The sequence below is a fragment of the Heptranchias perlo genome, chromosome 3, assembly GCF_035084215.1.
Source record: "Heptranchias perlo isolate sHepPer1 chromosome 3, sHepPer1.hap1, whole genome shotgun sequence".
NCBI classification, from domain to species: domain Eukaryota; kingdom Metazoa; phylum Chordata; class Chondrichthyes; order Hexanchiformes; family Hexanchidae; genus Heptranchias; species Heptranchias perlo.
In genome coordinates, this window is record NC_090327.1 from 95,323,409 (window position 1) to 95,340,907 (window position 17,499).

At 41.9% G+C, this 17,499-nt stretch overlaps 1 long non-coding RNA gene across 1 annotated transcript in view; it reads right to left on the bottom strand.

Annotated features, from left to right (window-relative positions):
• Positions 1-17,254, bottom strand: part of LOC137317804 (uncharacterized) — a 34,017-nt gene extending 16,763 nt beyond the window's left edge. Inside the window, exons 1-3 of the long non-coding RNA XR_010961751.1 lie at positions 16,982-17,254; positions 15,099-15,215; positions 5,437-5,556 (exon numbers count right to left, since the gene is read on the bottom strand). This is a non-coding gene — a long non-coding RNA (uncharacterized lncRNA). The remainder of the gene's footprint in view (positions 1-5,436; positions 5,557-15,098; positions 15,216-16,981) is intronic.
• Positions 17,255-17,499: the final 245 nt, after the last annotated feature.

Here is a 17,499-nt window from a genome sequence, read left to right on the forward strand (position 1 = left end):
AATAAGGTTGGTGAGCTGCAGGCGTAATTAGCTACATGGGAATATGATGTTGTGGCGATAACAGAGAACTGGCTCAAAAAAGGGCGGGATTGGGTACTAAATATTCCTGGATAAAAGGAGTTCAGGAAAGATAGGGAAGAAAAGAAAGGATTGGGGGGTGGGGGGGGGGGCAGTATTGATTAAGGAGAATATTGCAGTGCTAGAGAGAGAGGATGTCCTGGAGGGGTCAAGGACAGAATCTATTTGGTTAGAGTTAAGAAACAATAGAGGTGCCATTACACTACTGGGCGTAGTCTATAGGCCACAAACGAGTGGGAAGGATATAGAGGAGCAAATTTGCAAGGAAATTACAGAGAGGTGCAATAGCCATAGAGTAGTGATAACTGGGGACTTCAACTATCCTAATAGAGACTGGGATAGTAATAGTGTAAGGGGCAAAGAGGGGAGGAATTTTTTAAGTGTGTTCAGGAGAACTTTCTTGACCAGTACGTTTCCAGCCCAATGAGGAAGGACGCATTGCTGGATCTGGTTCTGGGGAATGAAGTGCGTCAAGTGGAGCAAGTGTCAGTGGGGGAACATTTAGGGAACAGTGATCAGAGTATCATATGGTTTAGATTAGCTACGGAAAAGGACAAGGACCACTCTAAAGTAAAAATACTCAATTGGAGGAGGGCCAATTTCAATGGGATGAGAACGGATCTGGCCCGGGTAAATTGGAAAAAAAGATTGGTAGGCAAAACTGTAATTGAACCATGGGCGGCCTTTAAAGAGGAGAAGGTTAGGATACAGTCTAGATACATTCCCACGAGGGAGAAAGGTAGGGCAACTAAAGCCAGAGCTCCCTGGATGACAAAAGAGATAGTGAGTAAGATGAAACGGAAAAAAGGAGCGTATGACAGATGTCAGGTTGATAACACAAGTGAGAAACAGGCTGAATATTGAAAGTACAGAGGAGAAGTGAAAAAGGAAATATGAGGGGCAAAGAGAGAGTATGAGAATAGAATGGCAGCTAACATAAAAGGGAATCCAAAAGTCTTCTACAGGCATGTAAACAGTAAACGGGTAGTAAGAGGAGGGGTGGGACCGATTAGGGACCAAAAAGGAGATCTATGCATGGAGGCAGAGGGCATGGCTGAGGTACGAAATGAGTACTTTACATCTGTCTTCACCAAGGAAGAAGATGCTGTCAAAGTCACAGTAAGTGAAGAGGTAGTTGAGATACTGGATGGGCTAAAAATTGATAAAGAGGAGATATTAGAAAGACTAGCTGTACTTAAAGTAGATAAGTCACCCGGTACGGATGGGATGAATCCTAGGCTGCTGAGGGAAGTAAGGGTGGAAATTGCGGAGGTACTGACCATAATCTTCCAATCATCTTTAGATACGGGAGGTGGTGCCAGAGAACTGGAGAATTGCAAATGTTACACCCTTGTTCAAAAAAGGGTGTAAGGATAAACCCAGCAACTACAGGCCAGTCAGTATAACCTCGGTGGTGGGGCAACTTTTAGAAACGATAATCCGGGACAAAATTAACAGTCACTTGGACAAGTTTGGTTTAATAAAAGAAAGCCAGCATGGATTTGTTAAAGGTAAATCGTGTTTAACCAACTTGATTGAGTTTTTTGATGAGGTAACAGAGAGGGTTGATGAGGGCAATGCAGTTGATGTGGTGTATATGGACTTTCAAAAGGCGTTTGATAAAGTGCCACATAATAGGCTTGTCAACAAAGTTCAAGGCCATGGAATAAAAGGGAGCAGTGGCAGCACGGATACGAAATTGGCTAAGTGACAGGAAACAGAGAGTAGTAGTGAACGGTTGTTTGTCAGACTGGAGGAAGGTGTACAGTGGCATTCCCCAGGGGTCGGTACTAGGACCATTGCTTTTCTTTATATATATTAATGACTTGGACTTGGGTGTAAAGGGTACAATTTCAAAATTTGCAGATGACACAAAATTTGCAGATGACTTGGAAGGGTAGTAAACAGTGAGGAGGATGGTGAAAGACTTCAAGAGGACATAGACAGGCTGGTGGAATGGGCAGACACATGGCAGATGAAATTCAACGCAGAAAAGTGTGAAGTGATACATTTCAGTAGGAAGAATGAGGAGAGGCAATATAAACTAAAGGGCACAATTCTAAAAGGGGTGCAGGAACAGAGAGATCTGGGAGTATATGTGCACAAATTGCAGAAGGTGGCAGGGCAGGTTGAGAAAGCAGTTAAAAAAGCATACAGGATCCTGGGATTTATAAATAGAGGCATACAGTACAAAAGCAAGGAAGTCATGATGAACCTTTATAAAACACTGGTTCGGCAACAACTGGGGTATTGTGTCCAAATCTGGGCACTGCACTTTAGGAAGGATGTGAAGGCCTTATAGAGGGTGCAGAAGAGGTTTACTGGAATGATTCCAGGGATGAGGGACTTCAGTTCCGTGGATAGACTGAAGAAGCTGGGGTTGTTCTCCTTGGAACAGAGAAAGTCGCGAGGAGATTTGATAGTGGTATTCAAAATCATGAAGGGTCTGGACAGAGTAGATAGAGAGAAACTGTTCCTATTGGCGGAGGGGTCAAGAACCAGAGGACATAGATTTAAGGTGATTGGCAAAAGAAGCAAAGGTGACATGAGAAAAAACTTTTTTTACACAACGAGTGGTTAGGATCTGGAATGCACTGCCGAAGGGGGTGGTGGAACCAGGTCAATTGTGGCTTTCAAAAGGGAATTGGTTAAGTACTGAAGGGAAAAAATTTGCAGGGCTACAGGGATAGGGCGGGGGAGTGGGACTAGCTGTATTGCTCTTGCATAGAGCCAGCATGGACTTGATGGGCTGAATGGCCTCCTTCTGTGCTGTAACCATTCTATAATTCTATGAATTAGCCCATGGTGTTCAGCAGAAGCTTTCAGATGCTGGCAAAATATTACTGACAAAAAATACAGGCAGAATTTCACTGGTGTAAATTCCCTGATGGTTTAATGCACTGGCTATTGTGAACTGCGCCATAAAGATCGTGGAGATCCCAATTTGATCCTTGGTTTATGATGAGTTAATTGATCTCAACTCAAGCAGTAGTAGGGATGTTACAATTGGGAGGGGGGAAAAGATCAGACATGGTTCCTACTCCTGATTACTATCTAGTGGCCCCCTGCTGAAAAATGCATGTGTTTAGACACTGGGTGAACATAGGATCACACTTGTTTGTGATGCCCCCATGGGGAAATAGCCTGCCAACATTCAATGTCATTCCTCTCCAAATCAACCCCCGTCCCAGGCTATGCAACCTGATTTCAAGCCAATGGCACTCTGAAATCCATTGCTTGGAAATATGTAGTGAATCATCATCCAGTTTTCCCTTTCTCCCTGTGGTGAATTGCCTGGTTTTGGCTCACCACCTATTCACTGTAACACTGCTGGGATCAAAAACTCAGCATATGGAGCTCACGGGAACAAAACCATATTCTAACTCCATGACACTGTATTTTGGAGGCCATAAACAAAGATTACAAAAAAAAGTGGTATTTATTCACAGTCTTCTATATTATCACACATAATGATAGGAATTCTGCATCTCCACAATGATCAGTTGCTGTACTGACTTCATGAGCAATAATGTACAACTTAGTAAAATTATACAAATAAATAGGAAAGGACAATTAGGTCTGTGTGGGATTTAGCACCAAATGCTGATTATTCTAACGTGAGAGCAATTTTTATTTAAGCTTCAGCCTTTGAATTCATCAATTTGAGTGTCTGCAAAATCAAAGATAATGGGCCGGAATTTGCTGTGAAAATAACGGCGATCCTAACAGGGCTCACCGTTATTTCAGGGCAAATGAAAGAGCAACTTCCGGCGAGCGCATGTGCACAGTCAAAAGTGGAAATCTGGAAGTTGCTCTACCAGATGCCCTGCTCCTCCAAAAGCTTCGTGGGAAGGGAGATCTTGCCGTTCAAATGGCTGCAATGGTGCAAAGTTGCTGCACTGCCCAGCTGGAAATGAATTATTTTCACCAGAGAAAGGTGCGTCCAACTTTTTTAGTCTAACCAAAATTTTAAAAGCATGGTAAGTCTTAATGTCTGCCAAAAAACCTCTCTGGCACTGATAATTTACTTTTACAAGTGTGGAGTCTCAAACCTTCACATTTTAATTGTTGTTGGACGTTTAAAAAAAAAGTTTTAATTTATTTTTACTTTCTCTTTCTGTCTCTTTTATCTCTGTTTTTTATTTCGATATGTCTTACCCTCTCTTTATTTTGCTTTCTATAACTGATTTTACATTGAATTTACTATTTTAACTTACACTTCCTGGTTCTGTGTCTGCGTGGATTGTTAACGATGTTTCATTCTGCTTGGTTAAGGGGATACACAGTTCCTTGCCCCGCTCACACAGCTCACAGATGCCTGGGAGAGGGCGCTGCACTTTTTTCGGCTCCCCATTACAGGAAGTTGATGCCCAAAAGCCCGTGGATAGTTTGTGGATAAGTTTAAATCTAACGAGTACCAGGTGCCGTTTGTTCACCACTCAGCCCAAAATCCGGGCCATTGATTTCTTAAAGCAGGTGCTGCACGATTTCTCTTAAGACTGCTAGAAATCATGAACGTGTTCTCTCTCATCTACCACAGGGAAAGTGGACACATCTTCACTTTATGTTATGAAGAATCAGTTGTAGGCCCATACTGTTTAGTCTGTTGACAGAGCCAGGGGAAAAGGATGCATAATCCACCACTGGAATCCCAAGGTTGGACACTTCCATTGTGCCCTCTCCACACCACGCTCCCAGTGGATGTATACCCACAACAACTGCATCAAGGGAAAATGGATACACACTCACAATAAGAGCACTAGTGAAAATGGTGGGATCAGCTGCCCTCTGCACAACCATTGGACTGAGCATGCATGGTAGCTATTCATTATCCACCAACGGTGATGGTATGTCAGGATGTACCCAATGCTGCCCTACATGGACAGAGGGGCACTTTAAGAATGAGAGAAAAGAAAGACTTGCACTTTTATAGCAACTTTCACAATCTCAGGACGTCCCAAAGCACTTTACAGCCAGCGAAGTACTTTGGAAGTGTCGTCACTGTTGTAATGTACTTTCTCCTTTGTATATGTACAATGCTACTTTTTTAAAGTGACTCATCAAACTAAGCCCAAAATTACCCTAATTAAACAAACTTTGAGTATATTCCAGAATTAATTCAAATTTACCCAGTCTGGGGCACTTCAGAATATGAATTTGGTTTGTTATCATAACCAGTTTAAAAGAGAAAAATTTCAAATGGAAGGATGTGTAAGCATTAAGTGAGGAAGAGTAATCAGAGTTGCTGCCATGTTCCCTGCTATTACTGCATCATTAATGGATCTTCAGGCTGACATTCTTAGAGCAAATGGCTTGGCAGGGGTTCTGGGAAGTTCTTGTGAATATGTCACTACTTACAAATTTATTCAGGATCTTCAGAAAGAGGAAATGAACATTGAAACCACAAGAGCCAATACCAGGAAAGCAGCCAAGTCCACCAACGAAGAAAGAAAAGCACTTCAAAGAGAAATGGTGAGTCTGAACATATAGAAAGATCAATAAAATGAGCTCTTCTGGACTCTTTCATGAGCCAACATGTATGACTTAGCAACATTAAAATTACACAAGTAATAAGGACATTCAATGAACAGTAGCATCTTATACTTCTTATTCTAACAGGTACTGTCAATTAGTGAGACTTGGGATTGAATTTCTGCAGGGGTTCTCCCGCTTATCCACTGTAATGTTGGTGAAAGAGCTGCAGAAATCTTGGAAGAGTGATATAAACAGAGTTTGCACCGTTATTCTGAGGTTTCCGCAGCTCTTCTGCCAAAGCTGCAGCGGACAAGCGGGAGAACCCCCACCACAGAAAATTACCTCTATAAGTTTATTTACAGTTCAGACAAGTAATTAAAGAACTGTGTATCTCTGTTTTATAAGGCACTCATATCTAGGCTGTCCTTATGTGATGATAACACAGGAAGGTCTTGAAATTATTCTGTGGGATATTAGCATATGAATACTTAACATGCTTGTCTGAAATTCCTCTCTCCATTATTTTAGCAGAGGTGTTAACCCATTTATTTTGAACCAGTTAATGCCTCTACTAAAGTAGCAGAGAGAAATTTCAGACAAATACCCTAAGCTTTTGAACACTTTAAACTGATTAATACCTCCACTAAAATAACAGAGGATGGAATTTCAGATGAGCACATTAAGCATTCATATGCTAGAATCCTATAGCTTAATTTCAAGGCCTAAGTGCTTTATCCACTGGTTGAATAATTCATTTCTTTGTATTTGTGCTGATTGTCTAATTAATGAAGTATTGATACAGTTGTACTTGATTGTGGAGAACAGTCTTTGTTAGCTGTGGAGACAAAAGGGACTTAAAATTGAGGTTACACAATAAAGCTACAACATATATCAAACCAAGCAAATACTTTGACAAAGTAGCACAGCACTAATGTGGTTGTGCATAAGTATAAAAACAAAAGCATGATTGTCTTATAACCTTTTGACGGCACAATTTTACTTAATTTTCATCCGAGAAAGAAGTGTCAATTCTTCATCTCTGTCCATACTTTTTTTTTTAAAGACCAACAGTTCTCCCATGCTCATAGTGAGTCAGTGGTTATGCTGTTGGAAGGGAGGGAGGGGTGTTAGGTATGGAAGTGGGGAAGGAATTCATGCCCCCAGTGAAAGAATTTGGAAGGGAGTTTGTAAGAGATTTCATCAGAGACAGAGAAGTGAGTGGTTTTTGATTGGTTCCTGGAAAATAAATAAGTAATGTTTTTCCTTACCTGCTGCAAGCAGATAAATTAATAAATTGATTGATTAATTAGATAAATGCCATGGTTCCATTAATAAATCTTTACATGTCTCACAGAGGGGGAAAAGCACTTATACTTTCACTACTAAACCAGGTCCTACATACAGCAATGAGATAATGACCAGCTAATCTGTTTTCGTGATGTTGGTTGAGGGATAAATATTTGTCAGGACATCGGGGAGAATTCCCCTGCTCTTCTTCGAAAAGTACCATGGGATCTTTTACATCCATCTGAGAGGACAGATGTGTCCTCAGTGTAACGACTTATCTGAAAGACGGCACTTCTGACCGTGCAGCACTCTCTCAGTACTGTACTGGAGTGTCAGCCTAAATTATGGGCTCAAGTCTCTAGAGTGGGGGATTGAACCCATGGCCTTCTGACTCAGAGCGAGAGTGCTACCAACTGAGCCACTGCTGTCTGGATTGTGTTTATATAGGTCTTTAATTATTTTTTTAATACATGTACACATCTTTCTCTCAGAGAAGTAGGCACAGGAGTCAACCAGCTGTGGTAAAAAAATCAACAGGTGCAGTTTCAAAAGGCAAGTTAATCACATACTTTTAAATTTGCCCTAGGTATGTGGGTGACACTGGCCAGGCAGTATTTGTTGCCAAATCCTAATCATCCTTAATGCATTAAGGGTCAACCACATAGTGTGGGACTAGAGTCACATGTAGGCCAGACCAAGTAGGGGTTGTAGCTTCCCTTCCCTGAAGGATATTAGTGACGCATAAGAACATAAGAAATAGGATCAGGAGTAGGCCATACGGCCCCTCAAGCCTGCTCCGCCATTCAATCAGGTCATGGCTGATCTTGGAGCTCAACTCCACTTTCCCGTCCGATCTCCATATCCCTTGATTCCCCTAGAGTCCAAAAATCTATCCATCTCAGCCTTGAATATATTCAATGACTCAGCATCCAAAGCCATCTGGGGTAGAGAATTCTAAAGATTCACAACCCTCTGCGTGAAGAAATTCCCCCTCATCTCAGTCTTGAATGGCCGACCCCTTATCCTGCAACTGTGCCCCCTAGTTCTAGACTCTCTAGCCAGGAGAAACAATCTCTCAGCATCTACCCTGTCAAGCCCCCTCATAATCTTATATGATTCAATGAGATCACCCTTCATTCTTCTAAACTCCAGAGAGCAGTTGGGTTTCTACAACAATCCAGCAGCTTTTATTAGTCATTTTTTCAGGCTACAAATGACCAAATTTATTGAAATGAAAACTCCAACAACAACTCCAACAACAACTTGCATTTATAAAGCGCCTTTAATGTCGTAAAACGACCAAGGCAGCCTCTGGGCTGCTAATCCAGTATCATAACCACTAGGCTATTGTACCACAACCATTAGCAACGACAATAACAAATCACAAAAATCACAGGTATAATACAAAAATCAACATTTAGCTTACCTGTATTACAGAAACCAAAACAACAGTTTTGCTAAATACAGCTTTATATATTAACATTTTACCTTAGATCTCCTTCTTTGTTTTTTTTCAGATTAGAGGTATTAAATACAATCTTTTGAGTTAAAATAATGTAAAACTGTCCTTTCCTATTCCTTTCAAAAACAGTCCTTACATATAATATCAAATAGGTAAGCTGCGCTGGATGTATAGGGTATGAGTTTTTATATTAAAGACTATTAAATATAAAAGAGATGTAAAGATAAAAAAAACTTTTCTTTCTTATCTTTTCTTCTACTTCCATGCCAAATATCCCTGGCACAGTATGTAAAGGTTACTGAAAATTTCTGCTTAAATTAAGCATGTTTAAATTCAGGACATTTTTTCAGATTCTCCCTTCAAATTTGAATAATGGTCCAGTCTACCCAGAAGTTGCCATTTTTTCTGTTGTTGTTTTGAATTTTCTTAGAAAGAAATAAATAAAATAAATGCAGATGTCCTAACCATTTAGAATGTCACAAAACAAATAAAAATTAAATAATACCAAAATGTTAAAGTATAAGTTTTCATGTGTCACATATGTAACATCATTTGAGTATAGTAACCTTATATTAAGTTCCTATATCATGGTTTATGTCAGTTTGATGATTTTATACAAAAAAAAAATAAAAATACACACAATGCTTCTAATAATGGCATCTCCAGGTGTTTTTGTTATCAGTTCTTCTGCATTGATGGACAGCAGAAGGGAAGGGGGTGGGACATGGCCAGTCTTGTTGTCAATCATAAAAATGAATGCTGGGAACTGTTGCTACTTTGTTGAATCTCTTCAGGCGGCCTTTAAGGAGGAGATGGTTCAGGTACAGTCTAGGTACATTCCCAGTAGATGAGGGCAGTGCAGTTGATGTGGTGAATATGGACTTTCAAAAGGCATTTGATAAAGTGCCACATAATAGGCTGGTCATCAAGATTGAAACCCATGGAATAAAAGGGGGCAGGAGCAGCATGGATACAGAATTGGCTAAGTAACAGGAAACAGAATAGTGGTGAACGGTTGTTTTTCGGACTGGAGGGAGGTGTACAGTGGTGTTCCCCAGGGGCTGGTACTAGGACCACTGTTTTTCTTGATATATATTAATGACTTGGACTTGGGTGCACAAGGCACAATTTCCAAATTTGCAGACGATACAAAAGTTGGAAGTGTAGTAAACAGTGAGGAGGATAGTGATAGATTTCAAGAGGATATAGACAAGCTGGTTGCATGGGAGGACATGTGGCAGATGAAATTTAACGCAGAAAAATGCGAGGTGATACATTTTGGTGGTAAAAATGAGGAGAGGCAATATAAACTAGAGGGCACAATTCTAAAAGGGGTACGGGAGCAGAGAGATCTGGGGGTATATGTACACAAATCATTGAAGGTGGCAGGGCAGGTTGAGAAAGAGGTTAAATAGCATACGCGATCCTGGGCTTTATAAATGGTTCAGCCACAACTGGAGTATTGTGTCCAATTCTGGGCACCGCACTTTAGGAAAGATGTGAAGGCCTTATAGAGGGTGCAGAAGAGATTTACTAGAATGATTCCAGGGATGAGGGACTTTAGTTATGTGGATAGACTGGAGAAGCTGGGGTTGTTCTCCTTGGAACAGAGACGGTTGCGAGGAGATTTGATAGAGGTATTCAACGTCATGAAGGGTCTAGACAGAGTAGTTGGAGAGAAACTGTTCCCATTGGCGGAAGGGTCAAGATCCAGAGGACATAGATTTAAGGTGATTGGCAAAAGAAGCAAAGGTGACATGAGAAAAAACTTTTTTACACAGTGAATGGTTGGGATCTGGAATTCACTGCCCGAGGGGTGGAGGCAGATTCAATCATGGCTTTCAAAAGGGAACTGGATAAGTACTTGAAAGGAAAAAAATTGCAGGGCTACAGGAATAGGAACATAGGAACAGGAGTAGGCCATTTAGCCCCTCGTGCCTGCTCCGCCATTTGATAAGATCATGGCTGATCTGTGATCTAACTCCATATACCTGCCTTTGGCCCATATCCCTTAATACCTTTGGTTGCCAAAAAGCTATCTATCTCACATTTAAATTTAGCAATTGAGCTAGTATCAATTGCTGTTTGCGGAAGAGAGTTCCAAACTTCTATCACCCTTTGTGTGTAGAAATGTTTTCTAATCTCACTCCTGAAAGGTCTGACTCTAATTTTTAGACTGTGTCCCCTACTCCTAGAATCCCCAACCAGTGGAAATAGTTTCTCTCTATCCACCCTATTCATTCCCCTTAATATCTTACAAACTTCAATCAGATCACCCCTTAACCTTCAAAACTCTAGAGAATACAACCCCAATTTGTGTAATCTCTCCTCGTAACTTAATCCTTGAAGTCCGGGTATCATTCTAGTAAACCTACGCTGCACTCCCTCCAAGGCCAATATGTCCTTCCGAAGGTGCGGTGCCCAGAACTGCTCACAGTACTCCAGGTGCGGTCTAACCAGGGTTTTGTACAGCTGCAGCATAACTTCTGCCCCCTTGTACTCCAGTCCTCTAGATATAAAGGCCAGCAATCCATTAGCCTTATTGATTATTTTCTGCACCTGTTCATGACACTTCAATGATCTATGTACCTGAACCCCTAAGTCCCTTTGGACATCCACTGTTTTTAACTTTTTAACATTTAGAAAGTCCCCTGTTCTATCATTTTTTGATCCAAAGTGGATGACCTCACATTTGATAGGGCGGGGGGGAGTGGGACTAGCTGGATTGCTCTTGCATACAGCCGGCATGGACTCGATGGGCCAAATGGCCTCCTTCCGTGCGGTAACCTTTCTATGATTCTATGAGAGTAATGGCTTTGGCAATCCTCATTAATTCAAGTCTTAGGCTTCTCATTGAGTCACAGGCCTCCGATGGAAAACATTGTTGGAGGCATTTTGAACATTGTGAATTCTTTTGTATGGAAAAGTTCAATCATTTTCTTGTAGATATTGTAATTTATTTATTACACCAACTTCCTCAACTATGAGGTCCTAACTCACACTTTGCCACTCTTCCTGTTACTTAGCTGACTGTGTCACAAAATAGGAAGTGGAATAAGCTGGAACCAAAGAAATCGATTGCTCTATCATAAAACATGGGCAAGAATACACCCAATAATACTACAACAACTATTTTGTAACTAATTTTAAAACAGATCAGAAAGTAAAGGGTCAAAATTAAAAACAAAGAGGGGCTCTTCGATGGTTCAACGGATAAATTAATCCCATTGTGCCTTACGGATCAGGGATGCACCAGGTTTGATCCTTTAAATCAGCTAAGTTAGATGCAGGGTACAACAGCAAACCACAGTGTTCTTAGGCTACAGAGGGAAGAATGGCTACTTAGGTAAGGTACTAGAGTTCTGCTCGTGCCTGTAGAAACCGTACCACACCGTGAATCGCTGTCCTCAGGAGAGGAGGGAGAAAAAACATGAAAGAAAAGACTTGGAGGCCCAAAGTCTTTTGCCCTTCTAGTGCACTCCTGCTGCAACTCTGGTGGAATGCTTCAGGAAGTAGGCCAGGACCCAGATACGCCAGGAGCTGACCTCGCATGGGAGTTCCTACAGAGCCTTGTAAGAGGCGAAGCCTCTGCCTGCCTCTTGCAAGGCTATTGATACAAGAAAGGATGAGATTCCTAATTTTGGGAGTTCTCATGTCCCTGGCCTGGGAAACATCAGTTGCGACATCAGTATCTGGTACACACAGAACTAAGAGGTGTACCTGCCTCAGGAATGGCAATTGTGAGACCCGCCAGGACCCACAAAGATTTTTACAAGGTAGGTTTATTTCAGCCCCCTTACAAAGGTGGCAAATGGGCAGCTGAAACTTTTTTTCTGGGGAGAGGCCAGCGATCCCTCTGAAGCAGGCTGACTTCGCTCAGGATTCTTTGCTTCTTAGGACTGGTAAGTGCTCTAGATACACCCCCAGTGTCACAAGCATGTCAAACAAGTGACCTCCCAATAAACCTGTGAACTACGTGCTGTCACGTAGTAGACACATCTCAGCACTTATGACGGGATCACCCTTGTATTAAAAAAGCTCCTTATCGCATCTCCCAGGAAACATCTTAAAGTGCTTCACATAGAATGAAATACTTTAAGGCATAGTGATTGGTATTATGAGGTCACACATGGCAGCCATTTTGGCACAGCAAAATCCCACAAGCATCAATGAGATGAATGACCAGTTAATCTGAGAAAACAAGAAAAGTACAGGATTAAAAAAAAGCAACAACAAAGTTAACATGGATTTATAATGGTTGCCCTATCAGAGATTCTTTGGTGCTGAAAATTGTCAGCCCATCTGACAAATTCCCACTATAACTGAGGCAGGTGTGCAACAAACAAGGCTGGGTACAGTAGTGCTTATGTTAGTGGACTAGTAATCCAGTAGGCCTGAACTAATAATCAAGAGAACATGAGTTCAAATCTCACCATGGCAGTTTGAGAATTTGAATTTAGTTTTTTTAAAAATCTGGAAATAAAAACCTGGTATCAGTAAAAGTGACCATGTAGCTGTCAGGTTGTTGTATAATTCCAACAGACTCACTAATGTCCTTCAGGGAAGAAAACCTGCCATCCTTGCCCAGTCTGGACTATATGTGATTCCAGTCCCACACCAACGTGGTTGACTCTTAACTGCCCTCTGAAGTGGCCAAGCAAGCATTCAGTTGTACTAGCAATGGGCAATAAATGCCAGCCCTGCCAGCAACACCTACATCCTGAGAATCAATAAAAATACTCTGGGTCCCAATCTTCTTGGAAGTTTCCTTTATTCTTTGTTGGAGACAGATCCTCCCCATGCCTGAACAAGGCCATTGATACAGAAGTGATGGGGCTGGGTCAGCGGTGCGGACTCCTAATTCAGATGTTCCTGCATCCCTAGCCTCTTAGAAGCCCAATGGATCCTTGGTGACCAGTTAATATTTATCCCTCAACCAAGACCTAAAAACAGATGATCTGATCATTGCTGTTTGTGGGACCTTGCTGTGTTCAAATTGGCTGCCATGTTTCCTACATTACAACAATGACGATGCTTCTAAAGTACTTCATTGGATGTAAAGTGCTTTGGGACACCCTGAGGTCGTGAAAGGCACTATATAAATGCAAGTTCTTTTTCTTTGATAGGAGGTGTACCAGCCTTAGGAATGGCTGTTGTGGGGCCCACCTTGGGGAGGTCCAGGCCATGATTGCTGTCTGGAACCCGAAGAAAAGGGCAAAAATGTTTGTTTAATTATTTATTAGCGGCCCACTTACAAAGTGGGGGGGAGGGGAACGCTGGGACAATGGGGTTGGCACACCCTCCCTCCCCGGCCAGCTACTGCTTCACCACAATTTTCAGCCTTTTCACTATGTGCGAGTGCCTGCCAGTGGGATGCCATCTCAGCAGGTGTGATCCCATCAATTACACCAGGATCGTGGGCTGTGGCATTTCCAGGGCGTTTTTCTTTAGGGAAAGCTCGGAGCTCAACCCGGAGGTGTTTGGCTAGTTCTTGTTATTCTTCTTAAACCCTCCCTTTGGCTTATCTGAAAGCTAGGTTGTGTGTGGGGTGGGGGAGGGGTCTGCCGTGCTTTGGCGTAACACACATGCTTCAATCCTGTTTACGCTTTTGTTCCTGATTCATATTTGTCATGAAATAGCAGCAGCTTGCAGCAGCTGTTCAAATATAAGTGGTGGGGATAGATTAAGTTCCATTGGATTTTACAGTGCAAATTCCCACTGTGGACTGGACTGAGGCAATGAAGATGGCAATCTGTATTAATTGGTAGAAAGAAAATGAGTAATGCTTATCTCTTGTACATTGCAGCTGGAAATCAAAACTCACTCAAAGTTTCAGTCAGACAACTAGATTTTGTTTGAGTGGGGGAAGGTATTGTTGTATACTCTTCAAGGCCTTATTGCACCATGCACTTACTGAAAAGCTGGACAATAAACCACAGTCTGGCATATCTGGAGCTTTGCCTGGGCTTCTCAATAACCCCCAAACCACCCCCCCAACCCCGCCCGCCCCAAACCCCTGAAAAAAAGAATATGGACTTCTCGTTAAAGGTACTGAGCATTACAGAACCGAAATGTTCCAGGTTCAATCTACAGTCTGTGCTGAGTTAGGTGATCTCAATCGGGGTAATGGTAGGATTGCTACAATTACCCCTGGGCTAGATAGAGCTGAAGAACATTCAGTTGGAGTTCCTGCCTTCAGGGGAGCCTTGGGACAATTTTCTACATTAAAAGCACTATGTAAACGGACTTTATTCTTCTTGTTCTTTTGAAACCCAGATCCTCAACTTTATTTTCCACATCTGCTTTAAAATGGCTGCTCAGCCTGGAAAGCTGGCCACAGAAAAGTATAGTTTTTAAAACATTTTAAAATATTTACAGTGATTCAAAACATAGTATTATGGCTATGATTTTAGATATTAGTTCCGGTGTGGTGTGCCAAGTTGTGTTGGAGATGGATTTGAATTCTCAATTCCCCTGTGGTGAGTTTACAAGCTTAGTTACGTCTTCATTTGGAGTGCAAAACAGCTGCTATGATACATGGAGGGAGGAGGAGGAGCCATTTATAGGGCAGGATTGGCACATCAATGAATAGGTCTTCAGCCCCTCTTGATCAGGGAAAGTGAATAATACAGGGAAATTTCAGGAGGGAAAAAAGGGGAAGAAAATACACATATAAAATGAAGGAATCAAGAGCAAGAGGGCAAAGCAAAGCAATCTCTTTTTCCCCTTTAAAGTCAAAATTAACATTAACATCCGCAGAAGCACACAACAAACACAAGAATTAAACTGTACTTACTGTTGTTTTTATTTCCTGGGAGAAGCAATGGAGTTCAAGTTAAATTTCAACTTAATTTTGATTTTCTCCCAGTCCTGTAAGTCACGTGCTCTGGCTAAGGGTCAGCTGAGGCACTTCCTGTAAGTAATAGGATACATTGACACCAAATTTCTGAGTGATCTGCACATGCATGACACACTTCATCTGCCTGTCTGGGATTTTTTTAATTGTGAGCTCGCTATCAACAGAACTGCAAAATGGGGCATGTTCCTATATTATTTAAGTAAAAGTTTGCAGTCCTGTTAAAAAGTAGCCATAGTGTCAGTTCAGCCATTAGCAGTTGCATTCAGTCCTTAATACTTCAATTACACACCAGTTTCCCTTATGAACTTTCCAATTGCAGACTCCAATATTTTGTATTGAAGTTAACCATGACAACATTGTTGAGATACAATCCATCAGTACATTTTTTTTGGCAAGCTACATACTGTTATATTGAGCTGCAAAGGAGTGGAGGGAGGTGAGATAGAATCATAGAAGTTTACAACATGGAAACAGGCCCTTCGGCCCAACATGTCCATGTCGCCCAGTTTATACCACTAAGCTAGTCCCAATTGCCTGCACTTGGCCCATATCCCTCTATACCCATCTTACTCATGTAACTGTCCAAATGCTTTTTAAAAGACAAAATTGTACCCGCCTCTACTACTGCCTCTGGCAGCTCGTTCCAGACACTCACCACCCTTTGAGTGAAAAAATTGCCCCTCTGGACCCTTTTGTATCTCTCCCCTCTCACCTTAAATCTATGCCCCCTCGTTATAGACTCCCCTACCTTTGGGAAAAGATTTTGACTATCTACCTTATCTATGCCCCTCATTATTTTATAGACTTCTATAAGATCACCCCTTAACCTCCTACTCTCCAGGGAAAAAAGTCTCAGTCTATCCAACCTCTCCCTATAAGTCAAACCATCAAGTCCCGGTAGCATCCTAGTAAATCTTTTCTGCACTCTTTCTAGTTTAATAATATCCTTTCTATAATAGGGTGACCAGAACTGTACACAGTATTCCAAGTGTGGCCTTATTAATGTCTTGTACAACTTCAACATCCCCCCATCATTTGACAAACCATGGATATCTTGCTTCCGGCTGCAGCAATGGGTTGGGATCTTGAGAGATGCTGACTGAAACATCCTCATCCCATTTCCCACCAACGCTCCAGTAGAGGGGAGCGTATTGACAAGAGTTTGTTATATTTCAGGCATGTTGAAAACACTTTTACTGCTTGTGGAATTTTTAGTAGGGTTGAATTCAAGGGTCCAGGGTAAGTATTTATTTTACAATCCCTTCCACCTGTCTCCAGGTTAACTGGCATAACAGACATAATAGTGAGTCTTTCAGGTCAGTCACTGTAGTATGTGTTGCCTAAAAGACTAGTTAAATCTACATTTATGGGGGAGGAAATAGGTCTTTCATCTCTACCCCAAGAAATGGTCCTTAAAGTCATGGCAATAGTTAAAGACTCTTCAGTTAGATAGGGAATGGAATCCAATGCGATACCCACTGGAACATTCCTGAGAAGTTTCCCAGAACCACCACTTGGGCAAGCTCTGTAGCTCTTACGAACATACGAAATTGACGGGCAGGAAAAGACCAGCTGGTCCATCAAGCCTGCCCCACACCATGGTAGCCAGATCATCATGGCTAAACACATATTCCCTCCCTCTATCTTCCTCCCTCCCACCCACCCCCATAGCCATGTAATCTGCTGGGAGAAGCAAAAAGCAGAAAAAACATGGGACCAATAAGGGAAAAAATACTCTAAGATTCCTCTCCAACATCTCAGGCCATCGAAACCAGTCCGGGAGATCACATGGACAAAGTGTTATCTATAAAGACACTTACCTTCTATATGATGCGATCTCTGCCCTAGTCAGGAACTTGTCCAGCTCCCTCTTGAAGTCAGAGAGTCAGCAACCACCACACCAGCCGACAATGTATTCCAGAGGATCACAATTCTCTGGGAAAAGAAGAACCGCCTAACATCCAGTTTATTCCTTCTCTTCACTAGTTTAAACTCTTGACCCCTGGTCATTCCCAATCTGTTAAACTGGAATAATCTATCAATGGGGACACCATCCAGCCGTTTAATTATTTTATAGACCTCTATCAGGTCACCTCTAAGTCTATGCTGCTCTAAAGTAAGTAGACCAAGGTCCTTGAGCCTATCTGAGTAGCTGAGGTTCTTTAAGCTAGGAATCCTTCTTGTAGCTCTCCTTTGGACCTTTTCCAAGGCCGCTGTGTGTGGGGAGACCAAAACTGGGCACAGTACTCTAGATGCTGTCTGACCAGCAACCTGTATAGTGTCAAAATGATGTCCTTTGGTTTATACTGAATGGTTCTATTAATACAACCCAATACCC